Genomic DNA, 5,690 nt, shown 5'->3' with positions numbered 1-5,690 from the left:
TGTCTGTCTGTCTGTCTGTCTGTCTGTTTGGGGTTGTGACCCTCCGGGGGACTCTGAAGGGCCGGGAATCCTGGGTCCCCGGGGAGCAAGGGGCAGAGACCTGGGACTGGCAGGGCTACGCGAGGAGGGAACGGGGATCTGGATGGCGGGGTTTGGGGTCTGGATGGCGGGGTTTGGGGGTCTGGGTGACGGGGTTTGAGGGTCTGGGTGACGGGGTTGGGGGTCTGGATGGTGGGGTTTAGGGTCTGGGTGATGGGGTTTGAGGGTCTGGATGATGGGGTTTGGGGGTCTGGATGATGAGGTTTGGGGGTCTGGATGATGGGGTTTGGGGGTCTGGGTGACGGGGTTTGGGGATCTGGATGACGGGGTTTGGGGGTCTGGGTGGCGGGGTTTGAGGGTCTGGGTGACGGGGTTTGGGGATCTGGATGACGGGGTTTGGGGGTCTGGGTGGCGGGGTTTGAGGGTCTGGATGATGGAGTTTGGGGGACTGGATGACGGGGTTTTAGGGTCTGGGTGATGGGGTTTGGGGGTCTGGATGGCGGGGTTTGAAGGTCTGGGTGACGGGGTTTGAGGGTCTGGATGACGGGGTTTGGAGGTCTGGATGATGGAGTTTGGGGGACTGGATGATGGGGTTTGAGGGTCTGGGTGACGGGGTTTGGGGGACTGGATGACGGGGTTTGGGGGTCTGGATGACGGGGTTTGGGGGTCTGGGTGACGGGGTTTGGGGATCTGGATGACGGGGTTTGGGGGTCTGGGTGGCGGGGTTTGAGGGTCTGGATGACGGGGTTTGGAGGTCTGGGTGGCGGGGTTTGAGGGTCTGGATGACGGGGTTTGGGGATCTGGATGACGGGGTTTGGGGGTCTGGGTGGCGGGGTTTGAGGGTCTGGATGACGGGGTTTGGGGGTCTGGGTGGCGGGGTTTGAGGGTCTGGATGACGGGGTTTGGGGATCTGGATGACGGGGTTTGGGGGTCTGGATGATGGGGTTTGGGGGTCTGGGTGGCGGGGTTTGAGGGTCTGGATGACGGGTTTTGGGGGACTGGATGACGGGGTTTGAGGGTCTGGGTGATGGGGTTTGGGGGTCTGGATGACGGGGTTTGGGGGTCCATGGGGCTGGGGCCGAACTTCCAGCATCCAGCCCACAGCCAGCCCGGACTCTGGAGGTGGGGAGAGGCTCAGCGTGTAACCGAGAGAGACAGACAGACTGAGCGCCGCGGGATGCCCACGGGATGGCGCTCTGCCCGGAAGGTGGTCCTGGCTGGGGGGGGGGGGGCGGCATTGGAGCCCGGGTCGCGCTAGCCTTGGGGGGGGGGGGGGGTTCCTCTGGGAGAGGAGCGACCAGGTGGGAAGAAGGAGTCCTGATTCTTTTCTTATAGAATCCCATTTGCAAAGCCAAGAGATGAATGCGTGGGAGGGGCGGGCCCCAAACCCTCACTCCCTTTCTCTGGGTCTCGGTTATTGGAGCAAAACGGGTGGTCTGGGGGACATGTCTATGGCAGATTTAGGGTTTCCCCCGGAAGCCAGAGACGGGGGTGGGGGCGGGGGTGGCGGCCTCAGGAACCCCAGCAGGGACTTGGAGTAGCAAGGCCTCTGCCTTTTGTCCTGGGGGTCACCGTGAGACCCGTCACCAGGGGAACCGAGTTGGGTGATAGGCCATTACAGGTGGCCACAAGGGGGCAGCAGAGGCCTCACCGAGGTCTGCGCTGGGGTAACCTTTCTCTTCCCGCCCTCAGGGGAAAGCGGGGCCCACGTGCGACACAGACAGGGAGCGAGGGTCTCTCTCCGGCCTCAGCCCCAGCCCCTCCTCCCTCTCACCGTGGAGTCAGGCCTCAGCCCCTCCTCCCTCAGCCCCAGGCCCCATCTCTGGTTTTTACAGTGAGGAAGGGAGAGGGATAGAGTTAGAAACATCGATGAGAGAGAAACATCCACCAGTTGCCTCCTGCACACCTCCTCCTGGGGATGTGCCCGCAACCAAGGTACATGCCCTTGACCGGAATCGAACCCAGGACCCTTCAGTCCGCAGGCCCAAGCTCTATCCGCTGAGCCAAAGCCCAGAGTCAGCGGCGCACACGGTGCTGTTCATTCCGCGGACATGCGCAGAGCGGCAGGCCTGGAGCCGTCTGTAGCGCGTGCTCCCGGCGGAGGTTGCACAAGAGGACGCTCTGCCCCGGTTTCAGGTCCCGGCAGAGCGGTGCCCGGAGGACAGCCTCAGGCTCCGGGGCCCTGGAAGGGGGTTGGAGTCTCCAGGCGGGCGCCCGAGGGTGGGTGGGAGGGCAGCTTCAGGCAATTTATTTATTTGCAAAATCAACCAAATAAGAGTTTACCAGTAGGAGTTGGTTCTAGGATTTAAGATAACAATCTAGCAGAAACCGGTTTGGCTCAGTGGACTGAAGGGTCCAGGTTCGATTCCGATCAAGGGTATGTACCTTGGTTGTGGGCACATCCCCAGTAGGGGGTGTGCAAGAGGCAGCTGATCGATGATTCTCTCTCATCGATGTTTCTATCTCTCCCTTCCTCTCTGTAAAAAATCATTAAAAAAAAAAAAAAAAAAAAAAAAAGATGCCGAAACCGGTTTGGCTCAGTGGTAGAGCGTCGGTCTGCGGACTGAAAGGTCCCAGGTTGGATTCCAGTCAGGGGCATGTACGTTGGTTGGGGCACATCCCCTGTTGGGGGTGTGCAGGAGGCAGCTGGTCGATGTTTCTCTCTCATCGACGTTTCTAGCTCTCTCTCTCCCATCCTCTCTGTAAAAAAAATCAATAAAATATATTTGAAAAATAAAAATAAAAGAATAAACACATTAAAAAAAGATAACGATCTATGTTAGATATCCATGTATCTCAATATGTGTACATACACACATGCTTACGTGTATAGGCGTCGTCTTAGCCTGTTCTGGCCGCTAAAACGGAAATACCACAGTCTGGGTGACTCACGGGGCAAGCATTTCTCTCTCAGAGTTCTGGAAGCTGGCAAGTCCCAGACCAAGGAGCGGGCAGATCCCCTGCGTGCGGAGGGCCAGCTGCTGGCTGTGTCCCCCCACGAAGGCTCCACCCTCACGGCCAAATCACCTTCCAGAGCTCTCACCTCCAAACACCATCAATTTATTTAAAATTTTTAAAAAATATTTTATTGATTTTTTACAGAGAGGAAGGGAGAGGGATAGAGAGTGAGAAACACGATGAGAGAGAAACATCCATCAGCTGCCTCCTGCACACCCCCTTCTGCGGATGTGCCCGCAACCAAGGTACATGCCCTTGACCGGAATCGAACCCGGGACCTTTCAGTCCGCAGGCTGACACTCCATCCACTGAGCCAAACCAGTTTCGGCTAAAAAATATATATATTTTTTAAATAGATGTTTTCAGCCGAAACTGGTTTGGCTCAGTGGATAGAGTGTCGGTCTGCGGACTGAAAGGTCCCAGGTTCGATTCCGGCCAAGGGCATGTACCTTGGTTGCGGGCACATCCCCGGTAGGGGGTGTGCAGGAGGCAGCTGGTCCATGTTTCTCTGTCATCGATGTTTCTAGCTCTCTATCTCTCTCCCTTTCTCTCTGTAAGAAAATCAATAAAAATAAATAAATAAATAGATGTTTTCATTGCTTTCAGAGAGGAAAGGAAAGGGAGAGAGATAGAAACATCAATGATGAGAGAGAATCATTGATAGGCTGCCTCCTGCACACACACACCCCACCCCCCAATGGGGATTGAGACTGCAACCTGGGCTTGTGGCCTTGACCGGAATCAAACCTGGGACTTCAGTCCACTGGCTGACACTCTATCCACTTAGCCAAATATTTAAAAGGAGAGTGATTTTAGATTTTAGATAACACTTGGATCTCTGGTTTCTCGTGAAAAGCTGATAAACTGGACCACGGGGACAGGTGACATTGTGCTTAGTGTGGCCTGGCTCTGGTGACCCAGTCCCTGCTCCCTGATTGGCTGCCTGACTGATCCCTGTGAGGGTCTAGATCAGGGGCCGCCCTCCTGCGTTCTCTGCCATGTCCCTCTGGCAGCTGTGGGCACGTTCAGCTCTCAGGCTTCACCTCTGTTACCTGTAAAGCAGGGCTGATGCCGGGACCTCACTCCCAGGCTCTTCTGGGAACTGAGAGATTCAATGAAACACCCGCTGAGCCTGCAGAACGTGCCTGGCACAGAGCATGCTGCCTGCAAGTTATTGCTGCTTATCCTGAACCTTGCCCCATTCTGCCTCTGTGGCTAATCTACCTCCCTCAGTCGTTTTGTTAACCTTCACTAGAGAATATTTTCCCCATTGATTTTTTTTTGTTTTGGAGAGAGTCAAAGGGATTGGGTGAGACAGAGAGAGAGAGAAACATCGATGTGAGAGACACGCATCGATGGGTTGCCTCTCTCACCTGCCCCGCTGACCTGAGGCTGGGGATTGAGCCTGCAGCTGAGGTACGTGCCCTTAACTGGAATTGAACCTGAGACCCTTCAGTTCGTGGGCTGACGCTGTAACCACTGAGCAGAACTGGCGTGGGCCTCCGTTTGAGATCTCTGAGGCCCTAGCATATTGGGCAAATGAAGCCTGGGAAAAGGAAAAGGGGAAAGGCGAGATTGGAGCTGGACCTGCAGTGGGAGGAGAGGGCGTGGAGAAATAGGGCACAGAGCGTTCCACTGACTGAGAGGAGGATGTGCAAAGGCCCTGGGGCAGCAACGCCCAAGTGCCTTCTAGGAACCAGAGAACCCTGCCTCCATCTCCAGCTTAGCGATTAGGGCATTAGGTTAAACGTGTGCTACCCATTGCCTCTTATAACCTTCTACCCACGCATCATATAATTTCATCAGTAAGAATTTCATAAATAAACCGAAACCGGTTTGGCTCAGTGGATAGAGCATCAGCCTGCGGACTGAAAGGTCCCGGGTTCGATTCTGGTCCAGGGCGTGTTCCTTGGTTGTGGGCACATCCCCAGTGGGGGGGGGGGTGCAGGAGGTGTTTGAAGAAAGGAGTGTCCCCTGTAGACTCTCAGAGCTGGGTTAGTTCTTAGAGAACTGTCCATTCCTTCATCTGTTTATCAACTAGAGGCCCGGTGCATGGATTCGTGCACGGGTGGGGTCCCTCAGCCTGGCCTGCGCCCTCTCGCAATCCAGGACCCCGTGGGGGGATGTCTGAGAGCCGGTTTGGCCTGATCCCCCGCAGGTCAGGGTGAGGGACCAGAATGCATATGAGATATTTGGGTTAATTTCTTCCCAGTCTCCTCCTCCCCCTTCCCTCTGAGGTGTATCAGTCTGTTCCATGTTCCCATGGCTTTGTGCTGAGCGTCTGCTCCCCAGTGGTCACTGTGCATCCTAGCTGCCGTCCGGTTGGCTGCTCAGCCGGTCACGTAGGCTCTTTTATATGGATATAGATAGATAAATAGACCTGGGCGGGCATCAGGCAGTATCCTAGGTGCCCGGGGTCCACCATGTGGCCTTTGCCCTTGTGGCATTCAGAGCCGCGGGGCAGCCAAGGTCATTAAATCAACGCAGACGGGAGCTTAGGGGGTGTGTTTTGTGCTCGACAGGTGTGGCTCTGGGAGATGTGTGACAGGGAGGCCGGCCCGTTCTGGAGGCCAGGGTGGGCTTCCTGGAGGAAGCAGCATTAGCCAGAGGGGCGGTGAAGGGGATGCTCCAGAGCCGGGGTCCACAGGGAGGGGCGGGGAGGGAGAGTCAGGCCACCAGTGCAGCGGGTCCTG

The sequence above is a fragment of the Pipistrellus hanaki genome, assembly GCF_964339955.1.
Source record: "Pipistrellus hanaki genome assembly, chromosome: 15".
NCBI lineage: Eukaryota > Metazoa > Chordata > Mammalia > Chiroptera > Vespertilionidae > Pipistrellus > Pipistrellus hanaki.
This window is presented reverse-complemented; position numbering follows the sequence as displayed.